The sequence below is a fragment of the Misgurnus anguillicaudatus genome, chromosome 19 (assembly GCF_027580225.2).
Source record: "Misgurnus anguillicaudatus chromosome 19, ASM2758022v2, whole genome shotgun sequence".
In the NCBI taxonomy this organism is placed as follows: Eukaryota; Metazoa; Chordata; class Actinopteri; order Cypriniformes; family Cobitidae; genus Misgurnus; species Misgurnus anguillicaudatus.
The window spans coordinates 5,436,039-5,459,529 of NC_073355.2; the positions used below are offsets into that span (position 1 = coordinate 5,436,039).

At 39.9% G+C, this 23,491-nt stretch overlaps 1 long non-coding RNA gene across 1 annotated transcript; it reads left to right on the top strand.

The window, feature by feature from the left end:
* Nucleotides 1-874: 874 nt before the first annotated feature.
* On the top strand, nt 875-5,159 carry LOC129444812 (uncharacterized). Its single transcript, XR_012359081.1, has 3 exons — nt 875-1,424; nt 4,015-4,165; nt 4,275-5,159. It is a non-coding gene; the product is annotated as an uncharacterized lncRNA (long non-coding RNA).
* The last annotated feature ends 18,332 nt before the right edge of the window (nt 5,160-23,491 follow it).

The window sequence follows — 23,491 nt, forward strand, 5'->3', positions numbered from 1 at the left end:
AGATTAATCTATGCCCAGCCCTAATTGTAATGTAACTAATTACTTTCAAATGACAGTAATTTGTAATATATAATGTATTACACTTTGGAAGTAACTTGCCCAACACTGTTGGTAACACTATGAACTTTTTATGTACAAAGGTGTACTTTTGAAAAAGATACCGCCCCAGTGACAATTAAACACACCCAGATCTGTTTGTAGTCGACTGATGTAAACCACATTCACTCCTTCACAAACGTGTGGGTCAAAAATGACATGCCTGTTTAATAGTTTTCACATAATTGTTTGACGTAAATCTAACATTTCATAAATTCTTTGGTTAAGCTGTTTTCAAGTGAACTAGGTTTAGTTTGCTATTATGAAATGTTAAAGGGAATTTATATAACTGCCCATACAATGCATATGTGGGTCAGGATCCATAGATTTTTTTTTAATACACTGACATTTTTGTTCCCTATATTTATTGTACGTATTTAGCCATCCTGTTCTCTTTGGGGTCAATTTGACCCCATTCATCTGTACATACATGATTGACATTTTTTTTGCTTCAGATTTAATGACGGCAAACCAAAAATTTACATGATGATATTTTTTTCAATGTCCTCACATTTTGTAGCATTGGTGTTGTTTTGGGGTCAATCTGACCGAAGGCTCTTTAAGCTGTATAAAACATAGGAACTATCAAAATTTTACATACAATTGTTTTGGTTGTTTTTGGATGACATTGAGGTCACTATTGTCAGAATCCTGCCAGATCCTTGTTTGTATTTAGATCTAGTTTAGCATGGCAGGGTTCTGACAGTATGTTCTATGTGGGGATGCGTGGTTTTAGTATTGGTTTATTCTGACCAAGCATTTCCCGGGTCTCGTCACTTCCCAGATAGCAGTCAGTTCTGGGCCGATTCTGGCTTTTTTCCGCCAGTGTCGGCTGAAAGCCGGACAGATTTTTAGTGTATGCGCCAGAACTGGCCCAGATGAGGAAATAGTATACCAGTAATAAACACTATTTATAGCTGTTGGCCCGAGTGTAAGCATACTCAGCTGAAGTCCGGGTCTACTAAAGTAGCGTCTCAGTGTAATCGGGCCAAATCTGGCATTGTGTAGTCGGACCGACTATGTTGCATTGTGCCTGGACCGATTATGGTTTGATATGATACTGCCAAGACGTGTATGATGTCAGAAATTCAGTATGTGGCCCGATACCAGTGGAACTGACACATGCCGGCGGTTGTAACGCTGTTTGGCAGCAATTAAAAAATGTTTATGCTTCAGACGGACAGTATACAGTACACGGCCCGATTCCGTGATGCGGCAATCAGCCCTCTAGCTGTTGAACGGCAACATCACCACTACTGTTATGATTTGAATCAAGCAGAGCACAAAGCTGAGCTCCCGTTCGACACAGACACCATCATCAATAACTGGTAAGTCACTGATTTAGTTTTTATATGTTAAAAATGCATGATAACAATGAAAAGGAATTGTTTGCTACATATTCAAAACCGTGAATTTTCCTGCATGTTTAGCCAGCTATCACGTTAGCTTAAATATTGTTGTTAGTAAGCTGAATCCACCTAGAAAGATGTAAATAACCAGTCGTCGTCCTCGTGCAGGTTAACAGGTTTTTAATAATCAAGCAGAGAATTCAGACACACGTTCGTATCATCATAAAAAGGAGCAGTACACACAACCTTATTTGAGCTAAAGTAGTGAAGAAGTTAAAGAGCACCCTGCTGAAAAATCCAGCATCAAACCAGCATGGGAATTATGATGGTCTTTGCTGGTGGTCACCAGCAGGCACGTGCACAGATAGGGCTCAACCTGTGCAGAACACATGCCCTTTTTGTCCTTACACTCCGAAGTGCCCTTTTTTTGGAGATGTTTTATTATTTTTTTTAATATATAAATTAATGCTATTGTCAACCATTTACGTGTGTCTGTGTGTTTTACAAATATATTTATCAAATAAAATTATTAAAAAACGAAATCTTTTTGGATCCGCTCAAACTGTCTGTCAAACCTCTTTACTCCGCCCCCTGAGTGCAGCGAGCTGAAGTTCCACACAGCAGTCAGTCAGAGCAGCTGAACGTCTTGCAACGGTAAATAAGTTTCTTGTTGTTTGAGTACAATGCTGTCTCATTACGAAAGAAACACTAGTATGTTTATAACGGCGCATGTTTTATAAATTTGAGCAGAGCCGAATTATCCATAGACGGGATTGGGCGAGTGGGCAATCAGGGGGCACCAAGGGCTCCAAACTGCGACCAAATTGAGTTTTTGACAAAGCGCAAGCAGTTTTTAAAAAGTGTTCACGCATGTGAAGGGCACCCGTGACAACAATACGAAATGCAAGGTCGGGCTTTTACCGCTTTTTTTGCATGACGCGTCTCAATCGTTTAACTAAAGTCAACACATCTCACGCGAGAAGACGCGCCCACGCGGGTAAATGTTTAGCCTACATAAACACCAAAAACATTACAGATTAGAAAGACATCAAAAGCCCAGTTAGGAAAACTGGATAGAGACGAGAAACGTGTAAAGGATCATACAAGTATGTACATTATATTGCCCTGTCACTCATTACAGTATGCTATCAGGATATAACTTATTGTATATGTATGTACCTTATGCCTTGAATTAGTCAAGGGAGTTGTATGATTATTTGGTTCATAACTTTTTATTCTGAAATCAACTGCATAGAGTTAAGTCTATTTAGTATTTAGTAATGCAGTTATTTGCACCTTCAAAAGACCAAGGTTCCTGGTCCTCAGCACAGTTTTTGCCAGGTAGGCAGATACATGTTGAATATGCTAATGGTATGGCTATAGTGTAGTATAATCTCCTATTTTGATCTTTAATCTCCTATTTCCCCCTCTTCTCAATCACATACATAAACATGTTAACCAAATAATAAAAATTAGCTTATAAAACCAAATAGAATACCTTTTTTTCTTCAAACATATTTTATTTAACTTTATGTATGTAAGCAGAGGAAAAATTAAAATTAATATATTCTACAATTAAATAAGAGCGAGTACACAAGAGCACTTCACAAACACATGACTAGGCCTAATACAGACAAACACCCAGGATGTAAATTGTTAAAGCCAACTTACAAGGCCAGATATCCTTTGCACTGCATAATGCCAAACTATCATAAAATGTCATTTTTCATTCATTAATAGTGATTTCTTCAATCATTAATAGTGAATAAATATAAAGCTTTTAAGATGATTATTATTTATTTGGAGTGGGTGCCCTTTTTCAGTTTCAGCACATGCCCCTCAAAAGGTCTGTGCACGGCCCTGGTCACCAGCATAACAGCACCAAAACACAACATATGCTGTGGCTTGCTGGTATGACCAGCATGGGATGCTGGTGCTAATGCTGGTTTGGTGATGGTCCTGGTTTGAGGCTGTTTAGCTGGTGTTCACTAGCAAACCAGCACCAAAACACAACATATGCTGGTCTTGCTGGTATGCTGTTTTTTCAGAAGGGCACATTTTTCAGATTCACGAATTTACACACCCTTTGATGTGTAAGTGTTAAAGACATGTGAACGATGTGCAAATGTACAAAACCCTACACTGTAAAAAATGTGTTGTAATTATGCAGCTGGTTGCCAGTAACTTACTGTAGAAGTTAAAGACTGAAAATGTTTCATGTTAATTTAACTTTGAACAAACTATTGCCAGTAAATAACATACATGTAAAATCTATAGTAAGTTACTGGCAGCTAGTTGGCAGTAACACCCAGTAATACTGTAATTTCTACAGAAATTTTTTACAGTGTAAGTAAACAATGACGCTAGTTATCTTCTTCAACTTAAATCTCTTTTCTTGGACTACAACAAACACACAACAGTTTACTTCTATGGATTGCACACAACTTTTCTTAAATTAGCACACAAATAATCGCATGCATCACCTCTTTGATATAAGCAATCAACTACTGTATGACCTGTGTCCTGTATGAAACTATGACCAACTATTAAGACTATAAATCTGTTTCAGGTTAACTGGTTGGGGCTTATTGGCGGGACAGATGTACGAGACTGCACATGGCATATATTGAAGAGGGCGACCGACAACTCCCTGGCTTAAAACCTCAACTGGATGGAAAAGACTTTATTTGCCACCCCCTAACTCAGAGAGGTAGTGATTGGTAAATATATCTGTTAATTATTTGTTAATAAAAATTAGACATTTCTTTTTAATATGCTCATTAAATGTTAAAGATTTCACAATGACAATATGGATTATTTATTTTAAAGATGCAGTTCGGAGAAGGTCCCTTACAGTTGTGGAGGGGACAATGAAGAGGTGGCTCGATCGAGAGGGTGGGTGCAAGAGACAACTTTAGCAAAAGAAAAGCAGTTAGTGTTAGCGCCTGTGTTTGAGTCTGCAAAGGAGAATGTTTTGTGCTGTAAAAAGAGTGGTGGTGTTTTGGTTAAATGTGTTTAACTTGTTTTAATTACTTGGCTTGTGTGTGAGAGGTGTGTGTGTGTGTGTGTGCGTGTGGGTTGGTATATGTGGTTTATGGGGAATAGTGTATAATGACATGTTTAATATGCTATAAACATGCTTTACAGGGACACAATACTAAGTGGTACTTTTTTAGATTAAAGACTTCCAACAGATTTTTGTTATGGTTGGGCTTAGGGACTGGGGTAAGTTAAGGCAATAGAATATACAGTTTGTACAGTATAAAATGCATTGTGTCTATGGAATTGTCCCGGTAAACCACATATGCCAACGTGTGTGTGTGTGGTGTGTGTGTGAGAGAGAAATTTTTTCTTTAAATGTTAATTAATTTGTTTTACATGTTGTCTCGCTGTAATTGCTTAAAGGGAAAATTCACCCCAAAATTGCAATTTTATCATAAATCACTTCCCCTCTGTCGTTCTAAACCAACAAGTGCTTAGATTGTCTTTAGAACACGTTTTTAGATATTTTTGATGAAAACTGGGAGGCTTCTGTCCGTCCCATTGATTTCAGTAAGTTTTACAATCCATTTAACACAGGGGAATGAAAGACATTGCCAAAAAGTTCAGTGTTCCATCAGTATTTCAATGAAAAAAAAATTTCAACAGTTTGTTCTTCTCCTTGGTCGTTCAAAGCCTGTTAACGACCAGACTACGGCGCATCCTGCCGACGCCACCCGCCGCCGACGCCACCCGCCGACGTAGTTCCCAGCGTACAGACAGAATAGGCTGCCAAGTAAATTTTTGTACATTTATTTGGGCTGTTCAAGTATTGTTACAATGTTTGCATTATGCTTTAAAAAAAGCGTAGAAAAATAAAAAAAAACATTGGTAACCACATCGGCGGGTGACGAGAGCTGCAGGTGATATCAGCAGCATCGCTGTTGTCTGATCTCGAATACACTTTCAACAACTAAGGAGGAGAACAAATTGTTGAAATCGTTCGTTTTATTTTCTTTGTGCACAAAGTGTTCTTGTCACTTCATAATATCATTATTAAACTACTAATGGAACATGGACCTTTTTGGCAATGTCTTTCAATCTTTTCTGGGAAACGGATTGTGAGACTAACTTAAGTCAATGGGACAGACAAAAGCCTCATTCTAAAAACATTCTAAAAATTTATTCTGAAGACAATCAGAGCACTTGGTGATTTAGAACAACACAGGGGTAAGTGATTTATGAGAAAATTATCATTTTAAGGGTGAACTATCCCTTTAAAATTGTTTATAAAGTGGGTTATGTGCTTGTAAAATGTGTTGTGTAAGAGATATATGTCTGTTTGTATTTGTTGGGTTTTTGTAAAGTGTACTGAATTTGTTAAGAATTAATATGTTCAAAATTACGGTTAATTGTTGGTACATGTTAAAACATGTTCATATTTATGTATTTGTTAACTGTTAATTCACATTAATGTGATGTGTGTACTTTTTTAATAAAAGGCTCTTAATCTTCTTAAATGGGTGTATTTTTCTTGAAAAATAAAAAATATACAATATTTACCAGTTTCTGGGCCACATCTGGCCCAGGGACCATGCAGATGTTGTCAGCCACATAAAACAAAGGGTCTGGGCCAGACCTGGGCCAAATAAGCAATTTAAGTCACTTTACAGTGTGCTAGCCAGACCTGGGCCAAATAAGCAATTTAAGTCACTTTACAGTGTGCTAGCCAGACCTGGGCCAGATAAACAATTTAGGTCACTTTACAGTGTGCTGACCAAATCTGGGCCAAGTCAGTATGTAAGATCTATTTTACTGGGTGTGGGCCACAACTGGCCCAGATTTAATAGTTTGATCCAATTTTTAGTGTGTGGGCCAGTTTTGGGCCGGGGACCCAGCCAGAACTGGGCCAGAACTCAAGCAAATATGTGGCCCAGTGGTGGGCCAGCCAGATTTTGCTATCTGGGTTTTTCCCCGATCCCTTACTTGTAATTATTTTCCAGGTGTATGTCATTTACTTTCTCCCTATTTAAGAGTCCTTTGCTGCGTCCGAAACCGCCTACTACATACTATATAGTACGCGAAAAGCAGTAGGCGAGGCGAGTAGTATGTCCGAAAACATAGTATGCGAAAAACAGTATGCGAAAAGTACCCGGATGACCTACTACTTCCGGTTAGATTTTGCAGTGTGCATACGATGGACGCTTCACTATCCCATGATGCCCCGGACGAGGAGTTTTCCAACGAAGAAGAAGAGGCACGCGGCTGTTTTCGCGCTGAAATGACACGACGTGATGACGACGTATGTCACGTGATGTAACAACATGGCGGATGTAGTACGTCCGAATCTCATTCATACTACCAGGATTCATACTATACAGTACCTACTGTTTTAACGCCAAGTAAGTAGGTACTTAATCTAATTCAGTACCTACTATACAGTATGCGGTTTCGGACGCAGCCCTTGTGTGTGTTGTTCAGTACGGGTTCGTCTGTTGTTCTTTGTGATTCATGGCAGTCGTTGTCTTCAGTTTGTTCCAGTTACCAGTTCCTGTTTAAGTTAAGTGTAGTGTGTTTTGGTTGAAGTTTAGTGTTTTGTTTACATGTTATGTTAGTGTAGTTCTGAGTTCTAGTGTTTGATCTGTTTGTTTGCCCCCTCGTGGGTTTTTGTGTTCTGATTTTTGTTATCAATAAATTATTATCATTTTCCTATCCGTGTCTGCGTTTGGGTTCATCCTCTGTTCCAAATCCTGACAACTATAACATGATATCATTTTATAATATTCACAAATTGTATATAACAATATACATATGTTTTAAATGTTCAATATTCAAAATCTTGAATCGTGTGGTGCAATTTTCGTCATCAGAAGAGTGCGCACGTTAGAGGTCTTCACAGGTCCACTTAGATCCGAAAACCCCAGGTCCAACCCGAGACCCAATCGGTTTGGGTCTAAATATTTCAGGTGTGCCTCAGACATGGGTCGGGTATGATAATAGCGGCATCGGATCTCTGGTAATTTTAAATGAATGTGTTTTTGCCGAACGGAACCGAAGACATGAACTCTCTCGCGTGTGTACGTCAATGTCATTTTCAAACCTCTTCTCTGTTTGCCAAGAGCGCTTGTGACATTGTGTGACTGGCGTTAGGTTAATTTTTGTTGAGACAGACATGTCAGTCAATTTTAAATGTACATTTTAGCGGTTACCTTGGTGTCGTCATCAGATGGTGTAGTATGTAGCCCAGGAGATGCATTGCATTTGTCGCAATGCGCATGCGTCAAATGTCTGTGTATACGTACAACTCAAATAAGCTTTACTTTGCAAGGCTGTGCGTTCAACCCCGCAAAACAGACTGTACTTTGGGCTTTAGGGGTGGTCCACATTTCATGTCTTTTGCACACGCAAATACATTATTTCAAATGCAGAGACGCGGTAAGCACGCTCAAATAGATTCAAGGGCATCAGCGCCGCAGCCTGTTCAACTTCAACTTTTCAGAATGTCGAGCCAGAAAGCCTGTTAGAAAGAAGGAGGAAAGCATCACGGATGCATTTTTTTGTGCAGTTTAAGACACAAAATTTGAATCGCTATTCTGTAGGTTTAAAATGCTGGGGTCAATGTCCTTTACACATTTTGTAGCATCTGTATTCTTTGGGGTCAATTTGACCCCAGGCTGTTTAAGCTGTATAAAACATAAAAAGTATCTAAATTTTACACATTTTGTTTAGATTGCTTTTAGGTTGTAATTGAGGTCACGATAACATGGTATAATTTTATAATTTTCACAAATTTTATACATTTAAAAAATACTTTTTATAAATATTCAATATTCAAAAGTCTTGAATCACATGGCACAATTTTCTTCATCACAAGAGTGTGCATGTACCATACGCAAACATTTTTTGTTTTATCAAGCACTGGACATAAAGTTATATGGTAACATGAGCTACATGAAGTTTACAGCTCTGTTGTGTATCAGTTTTTTTAGTTTATACAAGTTAAGTTTTTGAATAGGGTTTATTTCCAAATAATATCCCACTGACCGTTGTTTCTATTTTGATTATATTGTTAACTTCTTAATAAACCTCAAACAAACATGTATACATTTGTCCTGACATTCTTTACTGTAGTTCCCTCTCACATTCCTGCCTAAAGGCTCACTATGCAGCTCATTATGCGAGTCTTTTGTTTCCTAGCTGTCAAATCAATCCTTCTTGCATTTGGCCTCTCTAAACAAAAAAGTGTCTTACAATTTCTAAATCAATTTATTGTTTTATGTGAATGAGTAAGCAGAATGATTTTCACATAATTTTAAAGAAAAAACTCTAGACTAATAGATTCTGTTTAGAAAAGTCTTGTGAAACATGTTTAGTATGGGTTTTGTGGACTTATATCAGTGACTTAAAAAGTTTGCTTTTTTTAAAAAAACATGCATTTTTCTCTCAGAAATACAAACATGTACATACATGTAGCTCATATAATATTGTAGCCCAGTTTGTGCTGAACTCAGTGTTATGAGACTTTTGCCATTATTATGTTTAAAGCAACTGAAAAAAGACCAAATGTAAGAGCATGTCACAACCTCTGGCAGTGTCCCAAAATGGTTGGACCCCAGAGGGTTAAGGTTTCACTGAGTATTGAGGGAAGGTGGACTGTTTGGCATATAGAGGATGAGTAAATGATCACAGCAATTTTATAATTTTAAACAAATCTTTTTTAACACAGATTTGGTAGCAATGAATGATTTGACTAAATTTAAATCTTGGTTCCAAAGCAAAACCAGCTAAAAACACTGACGAAGAAAGCAAAGTGGTCATCTCAAAGCTCCTTAGAGACAGATGATTTATCTGGCAAAGCTACCCAGAGAAGATTTGGCCCGGCCAAAACTGTGAGCTAATACTCTATAATATAAGTAGTTCAGGGACCCGAGATAGCACGGCCCATTCCTACAGGAGCGTATGAAGTTTGGTTAGGGTGCAAGCTTTAGCAACAGAGCTCAGCAAGTGTGATGCTGGTAGATTGTGACAAGCCTAATGCAGGACCGTCTCTTCCAGGCCCCAGCTTTTAAGAGGAAGGTTTGTGATTTGTCCTCTGCACCAGCGCTCAGGCTAGTCACCATTACCAGCTAATCCTCATATTAGACACATGCTGCTAAAGATGAAGAAATCGTCCAATGGCTTGTGGCCAAGGATACAGACTCTGTGTCAGCTCACGCTTGCTTCAGTGGGCTGAAGTCTGTACACAGGGCCAGCTTGCTTAGATTTGTGTTTTTCTGGTTCCCTTGAACTACATGAAGCAAGTTAATCCTGTTAGCCAGAAACATGCACTTACTATTGTGTGTGACAACCATTTAAATGTTGCATATGTAATCTGCGACAGGACATTTTTGGTCACATAACTATAAAAATCGATTAAAACTTAATTATTAATTAATTAATAACATTGGCCTCTGCCTACATTTCTGGATAAAATAAAATATGTTTCTCCTGGTACATATCGTTGCATGTTTCGATTGGAGTGTCCACTAGAGGTGCTGTTTTGATGCAGGTTAATTGTGTGATCGTGCATCATGCTTGTGTGACTTTGGTGGATAAACGGCTCATTTTAAAGGAGCATAGTGGCATCCAAGTAATTTAAAAATGTCTTTAGTTACTTTCCCTGGTAATTAGTTACTTTTATAATGATGTAACGCAGTTACTAACTGTAGTAGTAACTCTATAGTAACTATAACTAATTACTTTTTTAAAGTAACATTCCCAACACTGCTAATAGGGAAGCATAATATACAAATGAAAAGCTTTAGACATAAGTTTAAATTTAGAAAAATCAATAAGGTATTTGAAACAGTTCTCCAGTTTAGCTGTTGACTTTTGTTGAAGGTGAATGGATGACTTCATGAGTGCCCGACTGCCCGCTGAGATTGCTAATAATTTCTGCTTTGATGTTAAAAAGAGCATATTAAAACAACGGCCGACTCAGCAGTACACCATCCTAATGGACAGCAGTTCAAATGAGAGAAGACCAGTGTTAACCTGCTTCATTTTATAGGCGTAACACTTTCCAAATGACTGCACAAAGGGTCAAAGCTCATGAATTAGTTTTGAAAGAGTTTTGCTCCTGTGAGACACCAGAATATGCATGTTACACAGATTTCATCTATAGTAGCCTTTGATGTAAGAGATTGTATTTTAGTCAATTGAGTTTAAATGGATGTTTTGGAGTTTTCCACTTTCGTGAAGTCTACTTGTATTCGCTTCTGTGAAAGAGCAGACACAATGCATTACATCTAAACAAGGAAACATCTTCATCTTCAGGGGATCTATTAATGCAATTATACAACATGTGCGTGTAAACAAAAAAAAAATGTATTAAAGCTCCCGTTCTTTCTGTGTTTTTGAAGCTTTGATTGTGTTTACAGTGCACAATATAACATGTGTTCATGTTTAAAAAAACGCGGTATTTTTCACACAATTGACTTATCTGTATAGCGCTGTTTTCACTGTCCTCAAAACAGGCTGATGTCTTCCTTGTTCTATGAAGTCCCTCCTTCAGAAATACATATTGAGTTCTGATTGTGTAGTTTGTTTAGTGTGCTGTGATGCGATAGCAGCTTAGCTTAGCAGAGCCGTTTGAGCCAAAGCTGGTGACTGACGTATTCCTGTGGGCGGAGTTTAGTCAACTAACTGTTTACTGACGTCATTAAAGCAGGAAATAGAGGGCTTTAGTCCAAACCGGCCGTTCGTTGTAGGCTTTTAAAGAGGAATTCTATTAAATGAAGAAAATATATCGCCTGGCAGTGAACTTTGAGCTTTATCATTTTACAGGTATTATTTATGCTATTATAGCAACATTACACACTAACTAGGGTTTAAAAAATGGTATCAGGAAGAACGTGACCTTTAAGGCATTGGCCTAGTTCAGTTCGTCAGAATGAATGAGGGAGCTTTATTTGGAAAGTAGATAAACTTGCTTTGAGAATAGATGCAGGTAATTATTTCTCTTTAAAGTCTTTAATAAGAAGATAATTGACAGGTACTTATCACGTCACACAGACTGCGCATGTTGTTGACAATAACCCAGACCTTGTATAATTACACCTTCTTGTCCTGTCTTTGGCTAGGCAGAACCTCCCGCTTCAGCACTACCAGGTTTTCTTTCTAAAAATCGTAAAATTGTATGTCTTGGACATGAACACACAAAACAAAGTTGTACGCATCAAGGGATCAAGAGAGTTTAACTTCTCCAGAGTATAAACACTTGGATTGTCAATCAGGTAATTATATATCTCTTGCCACTGGATGCTTGAACATTTCGTTTAATCATTCAACCAATGACTGTACCACTGTATCCCACTCAACAACATCAATTTTGTGTAAGCTGCAACAGTGCTTAACACTGGGTGACAAGTTGCTGTAATATGTAGACAGCATTTTGAAAATAACACCCAATTCAAATATTTGATAATGCTTTTATATCTGACTACTTTGTACTGCTTTATCGTATCACTTCTGGGTTTTCTACAACCATGATGTGTGCGCATCCCAAATGTTTACAAACATAAAATTAGCTTATAAACACACAAAGACAGCAGGTGGTGGTATTTAATACGCATTTTATTAAAAATACAGCATCAGGGGCACGTTCATGTTTAAACCTGTGTGCAACGTTTTGCTACGGTTTTCAGGTTGAACGACATGTTTCCTGGAAACGGTGTGCACCGGTGTGCAAAGGTGTTATGTTTTCTCTTGTTTGGTGAATGTGTCACAACTGCAGTCCAATCAGTAGCAACATGTAAATAAACCATGCGGTACTAAAGAGACAGCTCGCACAATGAATCCAAGTTGGAACTTATTGTGCATTAAAGTTCACTTTAATTCTGGACGGCAATGTGAGGAATAGCAGACGAATGAACCCAATAGCAGACGATGTCGGGGAAAACAGAAAACACTTTAATACTTCACAAAACAAAAACCCACGAGGGGGTACACGACATGAACACATGAAACACTTAACTTTCACTAGATTGCCAGACTAGACTGGACATGAAACACGATATTCAGAACACAGCACAACACAATGATCCTGCACAGAACTAAAGATACACTGACATTAAATAGAATAAACCAAACAAGATAACGAGCAGGGACAGGTGATGGGAATAAGTGATAATTAACAATAAGCAGGAGGACGAGGGAGCGGGGACAAATGACAAGACACCGGAGGCACATGCCCAAACACAAAAACAAGGCATGAACCTCCACACAAGGCCAGGGACTGCCAGAACTCTGCCACCATGACATAATACAAATATAACAAGACTTCAAGGCAGAGTCCTGACAGTAGCCCTCCCTCAAAGGACGCCACCTGGCGTCCAAAAAGGGAACACACAAGACAAGAACATGACAGATACTATACATGACAAGACTATGAACACATCAGACTATAAAATAACAAAAGGTGCAAAACAAAACTTATCAAACACACTGAAGTCCACAAGACACTAAAACAGGACAGTCCACGGGGGTTTGGGGTGAGGACGCAGCTGGGACTGCGTAGACCTTGGCTGCGCGGACTGCGCGGGCACCGGCTCTGGCTGCGCGGGCTGCGCGGGCTCTGGCTGCACGGACTGCGCGGGCTCCGGCTCTGGCTGCGCGGACTGCGCGGGCTCCGGCTCTGGCTGCGCGGACTGCGCGGGCTCCGGCTCTGGCTGCGCGGACTGCGCGGGCTCCGGCTCTGGCTGCGCGGACTGCGCGGGCTCCGGCTCTGGCTGCGCGGACTGCGCGGGCTCCGGCTCTGGCTGCGCGGACTGCGCGGGCTCCGGCTCTGGCTGCGCGGGCTGCGCGGGCTCCGGCTCTGGCTGCGCGGGCTCCGGCTCTGGCTGCGCGGGCTCCGGCTCTGGCTGCGCGGACTGCGCGGGCTCCGGCTCTGGCTGCGCGGACTGCGCGGGCTCCGGCTCTGGCTGCGTGGACTGCGCGGGCTATGGCTCTGGCTCCGGCTCTGGCTGCGCGGGCTACGGCTCTGGCTGCGCGGACTGCGCGGGCTCCGGCTCTGGCTGCGCGGACTGCGCGGGCTCCGGCTCTGGCTGCGCGGGCTCCGGCTCTGGCTGCGCGGACTGCGCGGGCTCCGGCTCTGGCTGCGCGGACTGCGCGGGCTCCGGCTCTCCAAACACTGGATCGGGCATGGTGATGGCTCTCCAGAGCTCAGCGAAGAGAGCTGAGCGCTCTCGACCCGTCAGCCTGTACGGAGCTGGACATACTGCATTGGGAAGTAAAACCCATGCAGGGGATGAGGCAGTTGACCCCGACACCGTTGCTGGGTTCAGCTTTGGCAGGATCATTCTGTGAGGAATAGCAGACGAATGAACCCAATAGCAGACGATGTCGGGGAAAACAGAAAACACTTTAATACTTCACAAAACAAAAACCCACGAGGGGGTACACGACATGAACACATGAAACACTTAACTTTCACTAGATTGCCAGACTAGACTGGAACATGAAACACGATATTCAGAACAGAGCACAACACAATGATCCTGCACAGAACTAAAGATACACTGACATTAAATAGAATAAACCAAACAAGATAACGAGCAGGGACAGGTGATGTAAAAACGTTGGGTGTAAGCCCTATGTCGGGCTTAGCTACGTCCGACTTTGTAAAAAATATTTACGCCTGTTGCAACTCAAAATAGGCTCTGGATTAAAATGAAATTACCGGTAAACGAAAGCTTTTAATAAGTTCTCTTCTGTGTCTTTGTAAATATTTATGTATTATATGATATCATTTATTGGTGTGGTCTCTTTGCCCTGCATATAAACCCGTATCCTGTGCATTAGACGCGCCCATGTCTCGTCACATTTAATTATTTCTATTTTTGCCATAGAAACGTGTCAAGAGTTTATACTTATGCCTACCTTTGACTAGACGTAAGATTTTGTCTCAGAAGTGCGCTACGCCTAGATGGTGCAACAGGTCTAAATTCTATGTCTGACGTAAAACGCATTTTACGTCCAGACTAGTCTTACAACCAGGTTACGCCCAGCTGGTGCAACCAGCCCCAGGTCTTCTGTTCAGCCCTTCTGTTCAGAGTAACATAAATGAAGAATTAAACAGATAAAGCCAATCTGAGAGGTAAGAATGATGTGTGTGGAAAATTTCTCATGATAAACTGTAGCATACTATTAAGTATAGTAAACGGTAGTAATATTTCACAAAAACATTACATTACGTGGTAAATGAACTGCATTTATATAGCGCTTTCAACAGACCCATGGCCATCCAAAGCGCTTGACAATTTGCCTCACATTCACCCATTCAGCAAGGCGTCATGCAGCTCATCGGGAGAAGCTGGGGTTAGGTGTCTTGCTCAAGGACACCTCGTCACTTGGTCAGTTGGAGCCGGGGATTGAATCACCAACCTTCCAGTTTGAAGACAACCTACAGTACATGAACCACTGAGCCACTGCGGACCCTTCATAACGCAAAACATTATGGCGACCTCCATGGTTAAAATGTGTATTACATGTTTTTTTTTTAAGAAATGAAAATATTAAATCTGTTTATATCAATTAATTTAATTAGTTCAAGGCAAATATATAGTATCAAGCATACAAGTCTTCATAGTCAGGGTACCTTTTAACAAAACACCCTGTTTAATTGCTATCTTTATCACTGTGATCTCTTAACAACAATTTGCCTCAAAAGACCTTTAACATCCGACATCTGCTAGAATATACAGTGTGATTTTATAGAGCTTGAAACCAGTGGCGGCTGGTTAATTAAACAAGTTACACATAAGTAAATTATATATTGCAAAAAAAATTAAATTAAGAGATTAGTAGTTGGGTAGTTATGTTAGCATTTATTAAAAATATTATTAGCAATGAGAATACATGTATACTCTATGTGTGGGGCGACAGACAAATTAGTGTCTATGTAGGTACACAAACTTTTGGCAAACATGTGACCTGAGGCTGCTCTTTAATTCGTTTGCGTCAGATCGGCCATGGGCTCAGCTCTGACCTTGTGTGATTGATCTCAACAAATCTCTCTCTCTCTCGCGCTCAGAACCCCTGGTACTGAATATTTTTACCTTTCTGACCATTAGGGACACTGACAAACAAAACATCATTTTCAACAACGTAATGCATTCTGATGGGGTCTTGGTAAGTTTGTTGAGTATCTTTATTGTAAAGATCTTGTATTTCTGGATCGTCACTCAGTGCTGCAGCAATGTCAGACCAATCAACTGACAATTGGTTGACGTTTGCAGCAGTGTTGGTAGACCATGGCTATCATGGGAGATAGAATCCTAAGAGGTAAGGTGTCTGGCACGATGGTGCACTTTCCTTTTTCCACCCAAACCCTGGGTTGAACCTTTTGGGTCATTTAATTAGGGTATTTTCTCAGTCCTGGGTAGTTTTCTGGGTAGTTTTGTTCAACCCAATCACTGGATTAATATTTTGGATTATTGGTTTATTATTGGTTTCACTGACCATTGAATGAATGCACCCCACGCCATACTGCGATGCATCAACTCAAATCCTGGGTCAAATGAACTCTGGTGCAGTTTGAAAATATTTCAGGTGTAGTCGTAGCAGTTTTTACACTCCAAAAATGGCGGGGGTATTTTTGACCCATAATGTGTAAATATTGGACAGAACACATGCAGGGTTAAAAATTCCCCTGTGGTTATGGAACCATGGGGTATAATAACCCAAAAGTTGGGTTAAAATTACCTAGCATTGGCTGAATTTTTAAGCCAGCACGTGTTCTGTCCAATATTTACCAATATTGGGTCAAAAATAAACCAGCCATTTTTAGAGTGTACAGAGACACACTGTTGGATTTATGTGGATAAACGAGGTTTGTATCAATATATTTAAACATAAAACCATTACTGTTTAATAGAAAAAGGAAATATGTGTGACAACATTCCAGTTTACCTTACGTTAAACGTTATATCATGCTGTCATGATTCTGTCAGCTTTTTATGTCTTTTTACTTGTTTTGTGTGACAGGGTCTTGGCAGCCCTCATTGTTGCCTTGTTTTTGTGTGGAGCATCACATGGCCCGTGTTTGTTTTGTGTACCTCAGGCTATGTCCACACGAAGCGGGTGCATTCCCTATCCGATCATTTTTTTTCCTTGCTCTAAAAAAATAATCCGTAAACACGAAACCACCGACTGAAAGCGGTGTAGTATATATGCCGGACCAGTATGGGGCGCTGTAATTCTGCCACAGATATACACTATACACGGAGAAGAAGACTTTGAGCATGCGCATAAGCAACGTATGGTGTTGTCCATTATCGCTTGTTGGTCACCACAATTGCATAGAAGCAATAGATTTTGCTGTAATAAAGCCAGTAGGCTTTAGTAGCTTCTGTAGCACGAACACAATCACGTAGTCCGCCGTTATTGCTGTTGCTGTTACATGTGACGCTTCCGACACGTGATGTGATATGTGATGTGAATACAGATTGACTGTACAGACGAAACCGCAAGGGTGTCGGTTTCAGATTTATCCACTTTAGGACCCGGTTTCAAAAAAATAGCGGACTCAGTCTCCCAAAACGCCGGATCCGTGTGGATGAAACGTCAATACGATAACAAATTTATGCGTATACAGCGATACGCGTCTCCGTGTGGACAGCCCCTCATGCTCTCCTGTCTTAAGTCTTGACCCCGCCCCCTTGTTTCCTTGATAATTATTCATTATTAGTTAACGCCCTTCACCTGTGTGTGCTCGTTCCCTAGTTTAGTTCTACCCTATTTAATTCCCTTGTGTCTACTGTCTCATGCTGGATCATTGTTCATCTTATGATGATGCCGTGTGTTCTTGTCTTGTCACATCCTGCCCTGCTTAGTGTCATGTTATTCATTAGGATTATTGTCTTTGTTTTACCCCCTCTAGGGTGTTTTAGTTATATAATAAAAGTCTTTTGGTTGAGAGTTGTCTGCACTAGTGATGCAAAGTCCGATTCATTTCCGCAAACAGGCTCTTTTCGGACAGTTCGGCTCATTGAACCGGTTCAAAAAGCCGATTCAACGGTTCCTGACGTCATCAAGAAATGACATTGCTACGCATTTATTTTCTAATTACTTGTATCAATGAAACATTCAAATAAAGTAGTTTGTGTCAACACATTAAAAAATTCAAATAAAAAGTTGTTTTTGTGAAGACATAGCTGATTTATTCCCTTTCATTCACAAGATATTATAATGTTTGTGGTCACAGTTTCAATCACGGATTGTAAATGCCAGATACCAGTTTTGACTAGCCTACAACTTGAATGAGATTCTTAAAAGACACTGGTGCACAATTGCGGATGTGTAAGTATAAAGAATAAATAAACTTGTCTTTTAAACTCATTGGTCTTCCTTAAACAACTACAATATGATTTGCATGCACAATAAATCTAAAACTAAAGATTTTTAATAAAACAAGCATATCAAGAAACTAATAAAACAAGAAACTTCGCGTATCAGGCTCGTTCAAATCCTCTGTGATTCACACGCAGAATCATCGGCAATTCTCGCCTCGGCAATCATCGACAAACTTCGTTCGGTTATTTTTTAGTTCGACGTGCTATTTCGGCTGTGCGTCCTGCGTCATCAACCCGGAACCTATGCCCAAAACTAAAGTTCGATTCAGTTCGAGTTGTGAACCTGCTCGACCGGTTTCTTCCTGAGACCGGCTCAACAGAACGATTCGTTCATGAACCTAACATCACTGGTCTGCACTTGGGTTCTGTCTTCCCCACACATGACACATGCACAACTATAGTCATTGGTGTTTGTTTGTTACACCCATAGGATATTTAAAACGCCTCCTTTAATCAATATCTGGCATTTTCATCTTAAATATATGACTTGAATAATGTTTTTACTGGGGCATTAATGTAACGTTATATAAAGCATTAACGTAAATTTCATTTTAAAACATTAATTTTATTCATGTACAATCTCCCAAAACCAGGTTGCCCGCACAAAGCATATTCTATTAATAGTCTCAATTTTAATATTTATTTAATACATCATTTTATTTTAAACAATGATAAAATATAATCAACAAGTAAAGCAAAAAACGTTTTGTTTTATCCGTTGTGGTAGCCCTTGCTCACAAAAAGGTTGGAGACCCCTGATCTAGATTAAATATTTTAATCGATTGACAGCAGTAGTTTTTACTCTATAGCTAAAAACCTAAGCAAATAACATGTTCTAATAAGGGAAGACGAAGGTGTTTACACATGACGCAATTAATGTCTTGTAAACACACATAATCTGCTTTTTCACTTTAAATTTTTTTTAACCATTGCATAAACTGCTTAAATAGCTCTTACAATACATTTCTGAAGATCTTCTTGTGTCCAGGTAAAGAGTTAAAGTTGCTTATCCTGCACATAAACTGTGTCCTCTGCGCTAAGTCAAATCAACCACTAAGTTACCTGTCGCAGGCATGTTGGACCCTCATCAGGACAAACTCCAGTCAGAGGATTTACTAAAGTTACCATGTTCTTGTGAAATAAATGTTTATAAATTAATTTTTATAGTGATTACGTTTTATTCTAAGTTCTTGGATATTGTTGTTTGAGGAAAATTGTATCACACGCTTGAAGTTGCTTTTTCTTCCCTTAATAATATGGTGATAAGTCTGACGAATTACACATTTTTGAGAGACTCTGTCATAATAAACCCTGCACAAGGTTTTTGTGAAATACTTCTCCCTCTTTTTTTATTTCACCCCATAAATCTGCTTCAGAATCTTGCATATATTTGGTCAGCTGTGACATATGTTACTCTTTTCTTCATTACAATTCTTTATGGAGCATTGCAGCTTTTCCTTTATGACCCACCATTACACACACCTCCCTTTCCCGCTTGCCTCTTTTAGAAATGAATTAAAGTTTGTAACCCGTTCCCTAGTGGAGACCTTCACATCTCCAAGAAACAATGGACCTCGAAAAGAAACGTTTGAAGCCTTTGCTATTCGATGTATCCTCTTAGGGAAGTTGCGAAATTAATTTTCTCTTTCTTCTAAGTTCGCCCAAGATAAATGACGCCTGAGATATGGGCCACGTCAGTGCAGCGCATATTGCCTGGTCTATTTTTTCGACTATTAAGCTATTTAGCACACTGAGACTATGCTGTTGTGTTTTCTGAATGAACCAGCCAGCGGATGGTTTTGCCTGCAGGGCAACTCTTTATTATTTACTAAACTAGGTAAAAGGAGATTTGACTTTGCTGGCAGACATTATAGCACAAGCAGCAAGCAATACATCAAACAGGCTTTTGTGTGTAAAGTCACACATCTCCATCCCATTAGAATACAACTCACAAATATTATAAAGAATGTATGGGATTATTTATCAGTGATGGGGACCTGGGAAAGGCATTTTGATACATCTATGGTTTATTGAATGAAAAAACACTGCGTTTTACATGCAACTATCCCCTGTCAGAATTACCCGTTTGTTTGTCTGTCTGAGGAACTTTGCATCGTGACCACTTTTTTTGAAAGGAAGAAAAAGTGAGAAGGGTAGATAAAGGAAATCTATTTGTTACACGTTCAGCTGAGGTTTTGCTGCGAGTTCGACAGCTATCGATCTGAGAATGTTTAGTGATATCTGCTAGCGGGTCGCAACTGTATCCATTGGTCGGTAGTCATTGACATTCAGATAAAAGAACCTTACTCTCCTTCCAATTACATTTATCTGCCTAATTTTATTGACGGGGGCACTGCGGGAACTATCAGGACCCACGTTTGATTTTCTCAGAGAATCACTTTAGTGTCTTGAGGAAAGCTCGATAGTTTAATGAACTTAATAAGAGGCACGAAACAGGATACCGTAGGGACTAGGGTGCATTTAGGATGTATGTAACAGCACTTTTGGAGCTAACGTAGCGTAATGTAACTTAGTTCTAAGTTAAGCTAATGTCAGCTGACTCCCAAGCGGTTGAAAAAACTTGTAGGAGGAAAAAACTGTGGGGGAAAAGTCCTAGGAGAAAAAACTAGGGGTGCACCGAAATTTCGGTTGCCGAAAATTTCGGCCAAAAATGGCATTATCGGTTTCAAGCCGAAATAAAATATCCAGGGTTTCACTCACGGTCAAGCTGTTATCAGTCGTCCACCCCTCCCCTCTGTACTCAAGCAGGTTTCACTTACGGTCGAGCTGTTTGCACGCGTCTGCAGCAACATGTCTGCGGTGTGGATGTATTTAACCGCAAAAAGGCGTTGAGCAGCTTTTTTTTACGCACAGAGGCACATGCGGTTGAATGTGTCCGGTCCAGACGTGATCATCACAGTCTGCCCTTCAAAGATCAGAACTCTTGATGTGTAAACTTTAGAGAGAGTCGCGCTAATGTGTTTCATACTGTAATCCATTAACATACATTAGGCGAATAAAGCAATGAAAAACAACGTAACGTTTTTATGTGGAGCGACTGTTGCGCTGTTTGGGATTCACCCTCGGTCTCTGTGTGCGCACGCGTTTAAGTGCCCTCAATAGTGCACATACGAGAGAGAGAGACGCGTTAAAAAACAAGCGAATATAAAATCTCTCTGTTATTGACAGGGCACATATAAACAAAATTATCTCGAGAGTATTCTTTTTCTAATAAAAACATTTGTTTATGTCTTAAGTGTATAAATTACAGTCAGAAACCAGTCTGTGCTTAAAGATTAACCTACTTAAGTCTGTGTCATTAATGTTAATCAAACAACCCATGACAAAGAGACAAATAGCTTTAAAAATAATAATATATTTAATTTATACAATAAGTGTTATGATTCATTTAATTTGATTTCTGAACCTCATGATAATTTCAGACCTTATTAATGTACAACTTTGTTCTTTTTTATAAATGTTTGCAATTTCTTTATTTGTTATTAGATTTTTCCCACCTGCTTTTTTCTGATCCGAAAAATAATCTGATCTGTGCCTCAAAAACTATAATGTGATCCGAACTGTGAGATTTGTGATCCGTCACACACCCCTAGTAAAGATAGAACACAGTGATAGCCATAAATGCAATTGTACTAATAATTGGCATAATAATTCTTTCGGTGTTTCGGTTTCGGTTTTTGCCCGTGGCTTCCTTTTTTTCGGTTTCGACCAAGATTTTTCATTTCGGTGCATCCCTAGAAAAAAACCTTGAAAGAGAGCCAGACATAGCTGATCATTTAGAAGATATACTATATAATGAGTACTCTATTACAGTCCTGCACGGGTCATGTTTGATATCAGACAGAAACACAAATTTTATTCCATACTCAACCCACTTGACGAACCGCAACCGACCCGCATCAAATTTCCCACACGGAGTAGAGAAATACCATTTGTTTATTTTTTTCATGTAACCTAAGTAGCAATAAACATTACGCATTTAGCTCATGATAGAACAATTAATGGACACGCAGCCCATCGTGTTAACAACGAAGGAGAGAGATCTGCCATGTAAACTATATAAAATTATACATTAAAGTGAACAATCTTCACACAAATTGTGCATAAATCACATCACTGGGTCATGCTATATGCTAGAGGCATAAAAGGCATAGATAAAAAACAGCCAAATTCTGCCATACTACCAAAAATAAATTTAAACTTTATTAGACTAACGAAAAATATACATGATGCTTAAGGTTACTAGAACAGAATGTGATCAACTGTTGATGGTTAAGCTGACTTCTCCGCTCCTGAATTACAAATCCAGCCCAGGAGAAGTCTCTCTCACTTGCGCGCTTGATGCAGGGATGGCTAGGACAAATCTTGCGATCTGAGCCAAGTTGGGGAATAAAGCTGCATGCTCCTTCTAAGACAGCCCATCAAAAGAATAATCCTTTATCGCCTTGATCTTGAAATCGATATACAGTACGCAGCTACTTCGTCCGGGCACTGAGAGGGAGCTGCCTCATCACTTGAGTCTTCTACATCTGATATAGTATCTGCCGATAGTACTCAATGCCTCTTTTCAGGTGGTGGGGAAACCACGCGTTGCACGGGACTTCTGCACTTCTTTCTCCTTCAATTCTAGACAAAAGAAAACAGAACAAAAGAAAAGTTAAGCAAAAACTGTCCCGTCCATGGTGAGAATTGAGATTGAATATTTTCAGCAGCTCATCTGTGTCTAGACAGTTTAGCTTATTAATAGCTAATCACTTTGCCTTAACCCAAAACTGATTTGCTAAAAGTAAAAAAGTCCTGCCCACTGCATAGACTGTCCGAGGCTTCTGCTCTGCCTGCATGGCCTTACAATGTGTTCCCTTGCAAAAGAAAAAAAATATATTTTTACTTAATCACTTACCGTTCACAATACGTTGCACATGGATGTGCACATTTGTCACTTCACTTCTGTCTTCAAGTAGCTTCAGACTTTTCAGTTTGGGATGTACAAACACGGCCAGTTTGTGTAGGGGATGAATTTCGAATTTTGTCATGCTATCAGTAGAAGAGTGTTGTAAGTGGCGTTTGAAACGCTGAAGCCACGCAATAGTCAAGTGAAGAGTCGCAGTTTTCGATACTTTCAAAGCTTTTGTGGCTTCCTTGAATTGTTCCAGAAATGGGACGATGCCAGTCACTGCTTCTTGATTCAAGTTTGTCAGGCGGCTACCTCCCCTCGTTCTTCCAGAAGCTTGCGAAAGTTTATATACTGACTGCTAAAGGCTGGTACAGATGGGACGAATTTAAAATCGTCGGCCGATTTTCCAACCCTGAGAGACCCCACACACGGCGATAAAACATCACTGGTCTAACGTTTTGGTCATACAGTGAGTGGTGCGCAGCCACAGGGCAAAATCAAAACATCACACATGAACCGATTTGACTCCCAGGCCAACACATCCTCACCCCATGTCGTCAATATTTGACGACACTTGACCATTCGTCAATATGTGACGGGGAGGGTATACCTTTCGCGTCATTTTGTGACGAACTGGGGACTTCAATACTATTACGTCCGTTGCATTCTCTTTCCCACCTTCCCACCACTCTCGCGTCGCCCCAGGGTCAGATTACGCAAAATTAAACAGTGTACGCGAAATTAAACAGTTGTCACCTGGC